The sequence below is a fragment of the Schistocerca serialis genome, chromosome 4 (genome assembly GCF_023864345.2).
Source record: "Schistocerca serialis cubense isolate TAMUIC-IGC-003099 chromosome 4, iqSchSeri2.2, whole genome shotgun sequence".
Lineage (NCBI taxonomy): Eukaryota > Metazoa > Arthropoda > Insecta > Orthoptera > Acrididae > Schistocerca > Schistocerca serialis.
The window spans coordinates 614,018,489-614,032,052 of NC_064641.1; positions in this window are offsets into that span (position 1 = coordinate 614,018,489).

Genomic DNA, 13,564 nt, shown 5'->3' on the forward strand with positions numbered 1-13,564 from the left:
CGTGCAGAAAGCAAGGCGTTGGGAATGTGGCTCGCGAACTTCTCTGCCCACGCAGCCTCGAGGGCTATTTTTAAAACAGGCTTGCGCCGTTGTAATTCATGATAAGGCGTGCCGCCCGGAGTGCAGAAAGGTGTAAAGGCGAGGGTTATTTCACTCAGATAGCAGCTAAGCGCACGCCTTCCCCTAACGATGATATTCCGCCGTCGCGTCGTCGCATGGCGACGAGGGGTCGCGAATCTCTGGCGCTCTCTTACTTACCTACTCAATCGTTAGCCGCTACACTTGAGGTACCATAGCGAAATGATTACGTGTAGAGAGAAAATCTATTTGAGGTTCACTTGGCCAACCCTCTGAGACTAACTTTGTGAATTTATCATCAGTATAACATTATTTACTATGAAAGGCAACGCCTTGTTGGTGCGTCTCTCTCTCTCTCTCTCTCTCTCTCTCTCTCTCTCACACACACACACACACACACACACACACACACACACACACACACACACACACACACACATGACAAGTTTGACTGTAGCGCGAAGCTGCAGCGGCTCTTTCCTTTGACTACATTTTTCTCTGGAGCTGCTTCGATTTTTTTCTCGTACTTTTCCGTTCGAAGTCTGTTTTTAATACGTCGGTATCTCTTCTCTCGATGGTATAAATCTATGAGGGCGTATCAAAAAGAATGCATCCTACGTCGCAAGATTTTAATAATGAACATATAACAGCGAAATTAGTACAGATGGCAGCCACTTTACTGTCCTCTACACACACTACGGTTCAACAATCATTCATTTGTACACATTTGCGCCATCGTTGAATCCAGGCACCAAAACCAGCCTGGAAAAATTTAGGGTTTTGCTTCTTGACCCATTTTTCTCAAAATTATTTTAAAGCTGTTGATCGTGAACTCTAATCTGTCTGTCTCACTCCATCAGCATGTCCTCGATTGGCATTTGTGACAGATATTGTCGGGTGACTGTGCGCGGTCTACCTACAATGTCCGTTTCTCCTTGACCGGGCTTCTTCACCCAACGCCACCCATTGCTGACGTCCATTAAAGCGCCACACACACTTTCATCTTGGATGAGGTTAAAACAAGTTTTCAATCACTGGTCAAGAAGCAAAACTTCGAATTTTTTCAAACTTATTTTGATTCACTGGTTTAACGATGACTCAGATGTCGATAAATACCGTGATGACCATGTTGAACGGTACTATCGTATAGAGGACAATTCAAGTTTCAATATATACTCATTGCCCTGTTGTACGCTCAGTATAAAATTTCAATGACGCAGAAGACATTGCATCTTCATACATCATCGTGTTCGCCGCTGTGGCCGAGCGGTTCTAGGTGCTTCAGTCCGGAACCCCGCTGCTGCTACGGTTGCAGGTTCGAATCCTGCCTCGGGTATGGATGTGTGTGATGTCCTTAGGTTAGTTAGGTTTAAGTAGTCCTAAGTCTAGGGGACTGATGACGTCAGATGTTAAGTCCCATAGTGTTTAGAGCCATTTGAACCATATGTACATTATCGTGTGCCCGTCGTTTGCTTTTATCTTTCAGTATTTACTGATAAGCTATTCATTTGACACAGAATTTTCATTACCTTACGCTCCTAAACAATGCACGGTTCAAATGGTTCAAAAGGCTCTGAGCACTATGGGACGTAACATCTGAGGTCACCAGTCCCCTAGATCTTAGAACTACTTAAACCTAACTAACCTAAGGACATCTCACACATCCATGCCCGAGGCAGGATTCGAACCTGCGACCGTAGCGGTCGCGCGGTTCCAGACTGAAGCGCCTAGAAACGCTCGGCCACACTGGCCAGCAAACAATGCACGGTTTCTATATCCTCAATTTTCACATATGTATAATATTTCTTGCCGCTTTCCTTAAGATCATACCCTCAGGTCGCTACATAACGAGATGTGATGTATCAACAGTCATGGAGAAATAGGTATTAAACGTTATTCTATCCACAGTGTTTTGTGGATTATAATAATTGTTTGCAGTGTGCCCACACTATTCAAATATTAATTTGAATTTGTTACAGACAGTCGGCAACACTCGTGGTATGCATGTTCGTTACCGTGTCTGTCATGTTGCATTGTCAATATCGTCACTTATTAAGTGTGACATAATTTAAGGAAGTTAGGCTTTTTTCAGGCGCTATGCCTTTCTCGCTAATTGGTGATCGTGTAATAAACGAACTAATAAATAAGACATTTCCTGATAGAGTGGAGCCAGGATTAGAGAGAACCTTCCACTGTAGAGTGAAATTGGAAGTGTTAACAACCCCCTAAGCTGCGGCTAACCCATTTTCCCAACATCCTTTCTTCCAGGAGTACTAGTTCCTCAAGGCATGTAGCAGAATATCCGGGAATTCTGGAAGATACAAGATCCACAATATTCTTAAAAAGCTTTATGTAATTTCTTCGGTGCTAAATAATAATAATAATAATAATAATAATAATAATAATAATAGTAATACAGGTTTTCAGTAGTTTAGGATACTTTAAGTTAATTCTGGGAATGGATGGGATACTGCAAAAATGTAACGTTATAATTATTAATTTGCCAAACTGATTAGTATTTTCAGAAGTTCGAGTAAAACAGTGTGAAGACAGATTAGAAAAGTGTGAATAAACTTACGTCTTGCATAAAACCATTCGCAGAGACTGATAACCTATCTCTGGAATATGTCTCTGATAACTGACTGTTACGCCGATACATCAACAACTGCTGCTTAAAGATTCCTGCCTCAGTCAACACACTGATGTAGTTTGAAATAATATTGTCCATTCCTGCTAGTCATGCGGTTGTAACTCGAACATTAGTTAGCACTGTTTTGCACTGCCCCGCGTTTCCCCTGTTCCACCTCTAATGGTAAATATTCATCGCGGCTTTTCCTGCCTCTAACCGATCCCCACCCCTTCTCCCTTCAGGCTTTATCCTATGGGGTTCCCCCAGCACCATGTACTTTACACTTCGCAAAGTAGGATACCGTAACACTTTTACTACTTGCTTGCGAAATTATAAGACATTTCCTGATAGAGTGGAGCCAGGATTAGAGAGAACCTTCCACTGCAGAGTGAAATTGGAAGTGTTAACAACCCCCTAAGCTGCGGCTAACCAATTTTCCCAACATCCTTTCTTCCAGGAGTACTAGTTCCTTATATCATTTATTATATCATTCGATACGTATTTTTCACAGCATTAGCAAATAATTATTAGGTACAGATTGTTTATAGTATCTTTTAACGGTTCAAATGCCTTAAAGGAATCCAGCAGGGTGATGACTCTGACAACCGCCGATATTTCGACAGGAGACCACTCTGTCATTTTCAGAGCAAAAGTGTAGCAGGAAAGCGCCGTCCAAGGAAATTTAAAAACACGATTTGCCGTGCAATTTTGGAAAGATAATAAACACACACTCTAAATATATGCTCCGCCCACCTACATGTTGCGACCCAGGTAAGGTTGGCAACATGTAGGCAAACAAACCAAAGATGAGGAAACACTTAATGAAGTTACAATATATACGTTTTGGAAAGCGCTGTGTCCTAAGAAATAGCTATATCGAGTGGCAAAAGAATAATAGTACACCACAAAAAAGGAGGAAAAACACGATGAACAGTGTGAAAAATTGTGCTTGTGTGTCAGTACTAAAGTGTAGTGCGACTTCCAGACCTGATAAGAGGAAACGCAGCCCACAGCAAACCATCCCACTGATGATGTCTTACTGCAAGTAAAAGGTGAAAGACGTTTGGGAAAAATAAATTAAGTTGCTGCGAGAAAAAGTGGTTTTATTTACAAAATTAGGGCCAGGAGGAGGGTTAATGGTACATTGGGACGTGTTATTCACAGGAAGCCTATTCTCTCTTACTTTTATGTAGAGGCTGCACTTTTTTCACCGTTAGGCTCAAGCGGAAGGGGTATTTCATACTTTGATTGACAGGGCCCACTTCATTTCAGACCCTGAGAGTTTTCCAGCTAAGTTAACCCATGTTGAAGTCACCTTTCGTCAGAATGGATACAGTGAAAGGTAGATCAGAATTGCTTCGTGCTATCGACCAACCGTGCTCCATGTAACTGATAATAATCCCGAGTTGGCACCGAGGTCTACGGCCTTTTTGCCTTATGCGGTGAGCATTTCCATTAACATTCATCTTATTTTGCGGATATATTACGATGATTACCTGTGTACTGGAGGCGACCTAGAAACATAAACACGGTTGTTATTCTTATTACCGAAGATTATTCGGCCGGGTCGCATAAAAATACGAAACGATTACCAGTTTCAGCGAAATCGTCACCTTCAGATCACTCGTACAGAAAAAAATTACGGGGCCAGGTTATTTAATTGACTGTTCACATTATTCGAAAGTACTATGGGATATCTTCTCTGTAAGTTGTGTCCAATTAATGTTAACGGTTGACGAAATGGATTGGCACTGTCAACATATTTTTTTTGTTTTCTATACGAATGATTTGAAGATTGTGATTTAATTTCGCTGAAATTAGTAATCATTGTAAATTTTTATGCGACCCAGGAGGGTAGACTTCTGTAATAAGAACAACCGTGTTGCGGCAATATGATGTGATAAGTGTTTTTAGATTCCATCTAAGATTTGGGTCGTTTTAGGTTCCGTTGAGGATGGTCTTGGTTTACATATGGCGGGTATCGCTCGTGTTCCTTGCAGTTGAGGCCTGTCACATATTATTTTTCAGACTGTCAGGTCCGTGAGCATTATGTACTGAGCATAAGTGGCACACATGATTGCAAAAGCCGAGCAAATAGACCATTTCAGAACACTGTCTTGGCACCGGTCCCCCTATGGATCATTAGAAAGCGGAGATTCTGGCATTTGTTAAGAGCTATAGGGACAGCGTATTAAGGAAGCAGTTGAAATTAATTAGCAAGTAACCTTGTAAACAGAGATGGAGGCTTTGTTTAAATTCTGCGTAGAATACTGCTCTCTTCCTTGCCAAAAAGACGGAGGGGCAGAATTAAGGCTACCTTATCCATTGTTCAGTTATTTTCATTATCGTTAACTTCTGGCTGCGTCGGTCATCTTTGGTAAGTGTTGTGAAAAGCATGTTTGTGTGTGTGTGTGTGTGTGTGTGTGTGTGTGTGTGTGTGTGTGTGTGCGCGTTTTATGTTTCCGGAATTTCACTTTAAACCGAGGAATCGAATTTCCTTGCAGAGCTCTTTACTGCTGCAGTTTTGCCTTGATATCGTCAGGGTGGGCTCCTGTCGTATTATCAGCGGTTGTCGAAGACGATGTTCGGCTCCATTCCCGTTAGTTATTTGACCACTGTACACACTGGTAGAAACTCAGGTCTCACAGTACCTTTCAACTCTACATTTACAACCGACACGCTTGCCTGGGAAAGGTTTCTGGAGTTGTGTTGTCTTTACGCCCTCGAGGATTTCTCTGCTTTACAAGGCTGACACTTAGTGAACACTTTGCTGTGCGGAGAAACATTCAATCTGCAAACGTTACTAACGATGCTAACGAAATAGTCTTATACCTTGCTATTAATTACCTTTGATTAATCGGATAGTTTACCTTTAAAGTCAGCGGAATATTAACATTTAGTTGGGTTTGCCAGTCTAAGAGTGTCATATTTAAGGACTGCCAAGATCTGTATCTACCAGTAGTTTCGATCAAAGGTAAATACTGTTAGGATCCTATGTACAACAGCAACTGTATGGCTTTTTAAGTAATAGAGCCCAGTGTGTTGTTTTGGACTTCGAGTGATCAGCAGAGACTACGGCATGGTCAGGAGTGCCCGAATAAAGCTTGTCTACACATAAACTAGCTCTCGTACACGGTAAGCACATATCTGATAATGTTTGCTGATGACGCTTTAGTGTACGGTAGGGTGACCAGATTTCCAAAATCCAAATTTAAGACCCAAATTAGAAGATGAAATGCATCAACATTTTATGGAAACTTACGTTAATACAACATCCATAAATAGGCTTGTGTTAAACTGCTTGATTTATGCAACAGCCACATAGATTATCGTACCAATTTCTTAGATTCTCAATACAAAGTTTGATACTTGCGTTACCAATCGAACAAATATTTTATCGTTTCATTGTTGTAATATGCAAAAACAATCTATGACTTTTAAATAACTACGTCTTTAACTAGGGTAGAATATGATTATAATTTACATATGTTACTTATTTTTCACTCTCAACTGGTCTGAAGTGTCGCTGTGATACTTCTCAAAAATCTGTTTTGCTATATTATGCAGCAGAATTTGTCATTCAGGAGTTCGTTAACTCCAAACGGAATTTTTGTAAAAATTGACACATGAAGTATCATGAAAATAAATTATAACTATTTTCTTAACGGTGTCCACGCTAAACCTCCACCTTTCGTTAATTCATTAATCTTTTATGATCGAGAACACACTTTTTGCAGTGCATTAGTGCAAGGTCGAGATAGCACAAACGCAGTACTAAGCTGCAAATTCTTGCAGCAGTTATCTTGAGATGAAAAGAAGTTGAAAATGATAGACCTCTTTCAGTTTTATTCAATCAGAGGGGGTATTTTCTTTGTTCTTTGGGTACGACCACATTTGCTCTCCATTTGGTTATGCAACAAGTTATTTAAGAACATGCAATTTCGAAATATTGGGGACGATTATTGAACAAAGGGACAATATACCTCCCGTACATATTTTGTTGGGACAACGGAACACTTAAGCTACACAAGGGATGACACCGTAGAAAACGGATGTGAAGAGCGAGAGCTAATGTAAATTAGTAGGAAACAGAATCCTGTAAGGTTCCGAGTACAGTATTGATGGAGTCCTGTTTGACACAGTCATGACGATTAAATATCTAGGTGTAACGTTACAAAGCGATATTAAGTGGAACGAGCACGTGAGGCCGGCAACAGTGAAGGCGAAGGGCCGAGTTTCGTTTATTAGCAGAATTTTAGGAAATCACATATAGGACAGCAGAGAGACCCATTCTTGAGTACTGTTCGACTGTTTGGGATCGCCATGAGATTGGGTTTATGGAAGACATCGAAGCATCTCAGAGACATGCTGCTACAGATTTGTTAGTGTCAGAGTGGATCAGCACACTGTAGTTATGGAAATGGGAATCTCTGGACGGAAGACTACGCTCTTTGGAGAAAATTTAGAGAATCGGCTTTGGCGACTGGCCCGAGAACAGGCAGATGATGATCGGTTGATCTAAAATGGTAGTGAATATAGGTTTCTTCCATCAGTAACTCTTCGTGGGTCTTAAATACCACTTTCTTCAAATAATTACGAACGCCGGCGCACAATCTGTGCTTAACACATTTGTTAGTTTAATTTAAGAGCATATTTCTACGGGGTGAAGTCTTCCGTTGGTCTCAGTCGACGACGTCATCAGTTATTGTGACAACGGGGATGAAATTACCCATCATTGCCGAAGTTTTATTGTAGGGCCACAGTGAGGTAGGGGGAAGGAAACACTGCCCCAAAGTGCTGGTCAGTACGGATGTATCCATACCGTGCTTCGTAACATAAACGTAAGGATTTAGGAAACCGCAATACATCGCAAATGCCATTTTATAAAAACACGATCCGGCGCACATAAAAGCCACATAAAGCTCGAAGCACTGATATGTGATTTGATTTGTAACAAATTTTAGTACCTTAATGTGAAAAGTACATGAATCATTGGATTTGCTAGATAATTCTGTTAGTTTCTGATAAATGGGAATGTGAAGTGAAACAGGGAGCCTGAAAAGTTAAGGGTAGCTCCTCTTAGGGCAAGGGTAGCAAAATCAGTAGGAAGGCTACGTGTACGTGTTAGATCTCTTACAGCAGCAGAGGCCCGTTTTAGTATTTCGTAATTATGCCACCTGATACTCTTAAGGATTTTATTCAAACTCAGGATAGCCTTGGAAACTCGCGCATTTAGAGACAAGTACGTTCATGAAGGCTTAGTCTTAGTCACTTCCCGGGAACATCGACAGGAAAGTATTTGATTATAGGAAAGTGGATGGTTTAGACTCTGCTTCCGTCATAGTTATCTGTAGGCTTTTTTGTGTGGAATTGTAAGTTAGCAAGCCATAGGAAAATTTATTTATTTATGGAATCGATTCTATGAAGAACCACTCGTGACAATAAAGTAAGAGGGGTGTCTTACGATAAAGCGGAGGTCTCTAAGTTCGTTGATTATTATTGCAATGACTACTGTAACACAGTCTACGACAAAGAAAAATAGCGACGCACCACGAAAGAATTACCAGTATGGGAACGAAATCCGTAGATGTGATTTACGTGTACAGGCGAACAAATGACCACAATTTAAGAAAAACTGGATTAGTTATGCAGAGAAAGAGCTTCATAAAGTAAGCACGTCTGTAACGTGTTGGTCTATGTCTGGCCATTTTGGAAGCAGTTATTAGGCTTGCCACTGATTGGCATAGTTTTCGGGTGTCCTCATGAGCGATACCGTGCCACATACTGTCTAAGTGACGCGTTATATCTTCAAAATCCCGAGCTGGTTGGAGGGATTGTCCATAATGCTCCAAAAATTCCCATCTGGGGACAGATCCGGTGATCTTGCAGGCCAGGGAAGGGTCTGGCCAGCGCACAAAATGGTTCAAATGGCTCTGAGCTCTATGGGACTTAACATCTATGGTCATCAGTCCCCTAGAACTTAGAACTATTTAAACCTAACTAACTTAAGGACATCACACAACACCCAGTCATCACGAGGCAGAGAAAATCCCTGAGGCCAGCACACAGACAAGCAGCAGATACTCTCGCCATGTCCGGCGGGCATTATCTTGCTGAAATATAGTACCAGGTAGGCTTTCCGTGTAGGACAACGAAACTCGGCGTACTGTATCGTCACGTACTAATGCGCTGTAAGGATGCGGCGGATGACAACCAAAGGGGTCCTGCTATGAAAAGAAATGGCACCCCAGACCGTATGGCGGGCGACATCAGGTAGGAACCGCAGCGCTGTTCGGGGCATCCCCAGACACGTCTTCACTGGTGATCAGGTCTCAGTTTCGAAGCGGGACTCACCAATGAAGACAGTTCCACTCCACTAAATGAGATTACAAGCCAGAGTCAAGTCAATCTGTGGTTGTTCTGAAGGCGAGACAGTACTTCTGCGAACTTGTTCAAATGGCTCTGAGCACTATGGGAGATCGTCAGTTGCCTAGAACTTGGACAACACACACATCCATGCCCGAGGCAGGATTCTAACCTGGTACCGTAGCTGTGGCGCAGTTCCGGACTGAAGCGCCTAGAACCACTCGGCCACAGAAGCCGGCTGCGAACTTGTAATTCAAACAATTGCCGAATATATTTTCGAAATCTTGCCTGTCGTTTCTACGGCAGATAACTGCACGCACAGGAGTAATAAAGCTATGACTATCCCTTGTTTCAAGTGGGTACTCTTTTATTGATAATCTGGGTTTACGGTATTTATATTAAAGGCTGCTTACAGTTTCGAGGGACGACGTATGTAAAGTGCTAGTGTGCTATACTGAGAGGTGATATTCCTCCTGGCAATAGCTGGTAAACGCTAAGAGCTGTAATTTCCTTACGCACTATTATGTACTACGCTAATTTCTTTACTTTCGAAAACATGGCAGAGGGCTGTTCACTTTGCTTCACTCTGGTCGCGGTGTTGCCTGTCTATGGTATCCTATCTCTTTGGGTAGTATGGAACAAAACGAGAAACAAGAGCCATTGAAGCTGAGCTCTAAAATGCTTGCCTTATGTGCTCCCTCATCATCGATACTGTGAAACAAATCTTTTCTGCTGCAAGTTCTCTGGTTTCCATATTTTTGGAGGATTGAGTATGGATCAAAAACAAAAAAAGTATGTCTTGTAAATAACGTCTCTGAAGTAGTAACTTCAGGGAAGAGGTATGTGATAATACATGACTACATGTAAGCTAATGTAACTTTTACTGCTTGAGAGGTAATTGATCGAAATGTTTCATATGTTGTCATTACACTGTTGGCCATAATCCGGATTTTTTTCAATTCTTTAACACATAATTTGATCAGGATGTTCCTACATACTTTTAGAACACATGTTACCACATAAGGAACATTTTCTCAAAAGTTACTCCACTTATCACTTTCGAAATGTGGTATGTTTTTCTCGCTAATTATATAATCAAATGTTTTACCGGTGTTTTAGTACCAGACTTAGGACTCTCCCAATATGTTTCTCAAACTTAATGAGAGCGATATATCACAATTTTTATTTCACAAAAAATGTAAATAAATGCAATTTGAAAAATTTTGTGTCACATGAATCTGTATTATAGTATTCACAAAGTCTGCAAAAAATTTCACTTTTTTTATGTGTAGTGATTGAGCAGAAAATGTTCCTTTTATTCTGAAAAGTGAAATACAGGAAAATGATTTTATTAGCAGGTAGGCTGCAAACAAGTACCTTAATATCGGCCATAATCACAACTTCAGCACTTTCCTTCCAGCCCAATCATTCTGTCATGCCCTTTTGGCAATATGCTTCACTGACGCTTCAGAACTAGTAACACGCATATTATCAATCTTCTTCGGTATGTTGACAGAAAATCACCCTGCACCTAATCCTAATCTTAATAGGGCCCTGATACTTCTAATGTTACTATCATTGCATATCCAGACAAGCATCATACGAGGAAATTTTCATAGTAGATGAGCACATTGTGGCCTCTTCTAAATGAGGTTATTAAAGCTTCTACGCAGATGTTTTTCTCTGAGGGGAGTAAACGGTAAATAGTGGCAAACAAGGAGAGAGTAGTGCAGAAAACGGGGCCTGGAACTGCGCATTGGTTGAAACAAGATGGCTTTTCATCATCTTTAGCACGAATTAAACTCTGAAAACTGGAGACAATGTTTCTAACATACTACAGAACTACATGGTTGCAAACAAATTTCAACACTCTCCTGTGCGGCTGATTCCGGCGGAGGTTCGAGTCCTCCCTCGGGCATGGGTGTGTGTGTTTGTCCTTAGGTTAAGTAGTGTGTAAGCTTAGGGACTGATGACCTTAGCAGATAAGTACCGTAAGATTTCACACACATTTGCATTTTTTTTCAACTCTTTCGGCCAGTTTTACATACATGCCCCCGTAAGAGCAAGGGGCAACTGTTCTGTAGAAGAGATGTGTTTCACAGCAGCGAAGATGAACAAGTGCCCATAGCTCTTAAGGTATGCATTTTAGAAACCACATTTACTGAATATTTTTTGTTGTTTACGTTCACAAATGGTTCAAATGGCTCTGAGCACTATGGGACTTAACATCTGAGGTCATCAGTCCCCTAGAACTTAGAACTACTTGAACCTAACTAACCTAAGGACATCACGCACATCCATGCCCGAGGCAGGATTCGAACCTGCGACCGTAGCAGTAGCGCTGTTCCGGACTAAAGCGCCTAGAACCGCTCGGCCACCGCGGCAGGCTTTACGTTCACACTACCTCCTCAAATAATATGCAAAATAATGAGCTTGTAATAGAAGAGATGTGTTTCACAGTATCGAAGATTCACAAGTGCTCATAGCTCTTAAGGTATGCATTTGAGACCTTATGTTTGCTAGGCTTTTTTTTCCCTTTGGTCCATATTACCACTACTGAAAGTTGTCTAGCCTACAGTCTTAGCAACAACAGTACCGGTACATGCACACCACTCTTATAGCAGTCAGAGAGATTTCCGCTTATGACTTTCGACGTCGGTAGCTTCCGGGCCATCTTTCCTTACGTCAAACTGATGTATCTACTCTATCCTATCGTCCTTGAAAGTTAGTAGTATTACCACGGAATCACGCTGTACATACGATAAGCTAGCTGTCCCTAGCACAGCAAAGTGTTTCAGCGGTAGGGGTCGTCCCCGAGAACGCGGTGCTAGATCCCCGTACAGCGGAGTAGGGCAACGGCCGTGCAGCTGCATCGCGCAGCTAGCCACTGCCTGTGCCTGCGCGGCGGAAGGCAAAGTACCCGCGGGGCCGGAGACGGAATGAGGCCGATAAGGATGAAATAGAGGCGCTTCTGCTCGCAACAATGGCGGCCAGGTGAGCCCGGCAGCTATCCTATCGACTCGCGCCTGCGCCCAGCGCGCTTTGTTCGCACCGCTCAGATGGAAGACGGCTCGGGGACTACCTGTGCTTACCTGTCAGGACACTCTGCTAGCTTTCCAAGTACTTTGCCTATTGTCACGCCGGTCTGCTTTGGGATTCGCTGAAAACTAGTGAATGAGTTACATTTAAGGTAACTATTAAAATGACGATATTGCTGAATTGTATCAGTTCAGAAAATAATTCTTTCCACTGTAACCATTTAGATTTTTAATAGGCTAGGATTCACCAACTGTAAGCGAGTTTTCGTCAGTCATCTAGTGTTTGGAATAATAAGTCAGGTGGTGCAGTGGTTAGCACACTGGACTTGCGTTCATGAGGACAACAGTTCAAATTCTCGCACAGACGTCCAGATTTCAGTTTCCCATTGTGCCCCTAAATCGCTTAAGGCCACTGTTGGGTATGGTGCCTGTGGTGTGCATACTGTAAGACCTTCGGTACACACACCATCAGATTATTTGACTTGTCGCTCTAACGAAGTAGGCGAGTGTCAGCAATATCTCTCATGGTCTTATCGTGGTGTGTTTATCTTCTGCCGTTAGGTCAGACGATAGAAATGCCACTTGCACGCTTAGAGTAGCAGATTGACGGTGACCAACTTTAAACAGAACTTGGTTAAAATGGTTCAAATGGCTCTGAGCACTATGGGACTCAACTGCTGTGGTCATAAGTCCCCTAGAACTTAGAACTACTTAAACCTAACTAACCTAAGGACAGCACACAACACCCAGCCATCACGAGCCAGAGAAAATCCCTGACCCCGCCGGGAATCGAACTTGATTAAATTTCACACACATTTATTAAAATAATAACAAGCATAAACATTACGTAACTTGATTCTGGATGCTATTTACAATTGACAATCTGAAATTCCTTTGGTCTTGGTACGTTAATCTTATTCTCACATATCCCTGATACTTGACAAAGTGCCTATACATTTATCTTCATAGCTATGTACAGGAATGTGATAATATTCTTAGGTGCAGACTGAAACTTGACTATAGACTGATACAGACTAATGCAGACTGGTACAGACTGGTGCAGACAAATGCAGACTGCCTGATCGGAGGTCTGTACAATCGTTATAATACCTCGTGCCTTCATGTATCACCGCGCAAGTGTGATCCGTGAGGAGAAAAGGTTCCACGTTAGCAGCATTCTAATTGGCTGTGTTACATATTAATACGCAGATCGGCGGAAGCAGAATTTGGTCCATCTCTAAGGCAGCGCCATCTAATAAGTGCGGAGACGGACGAGCGCTGCGCCTGCGCTGTTGTGCTTAGCGGGGCGCGCTCTAGTTGGAAAGTTGTGTACGCGCGGACTACACGGAACTATGTACACAACAGTGCCTTTGAAAGGGCACGACCGGATCCTTCCCCTATCGTTCCATAGTCAGAGGTTGTGCTTTGTTTTTATGGCCTCGTTGCCAATGGT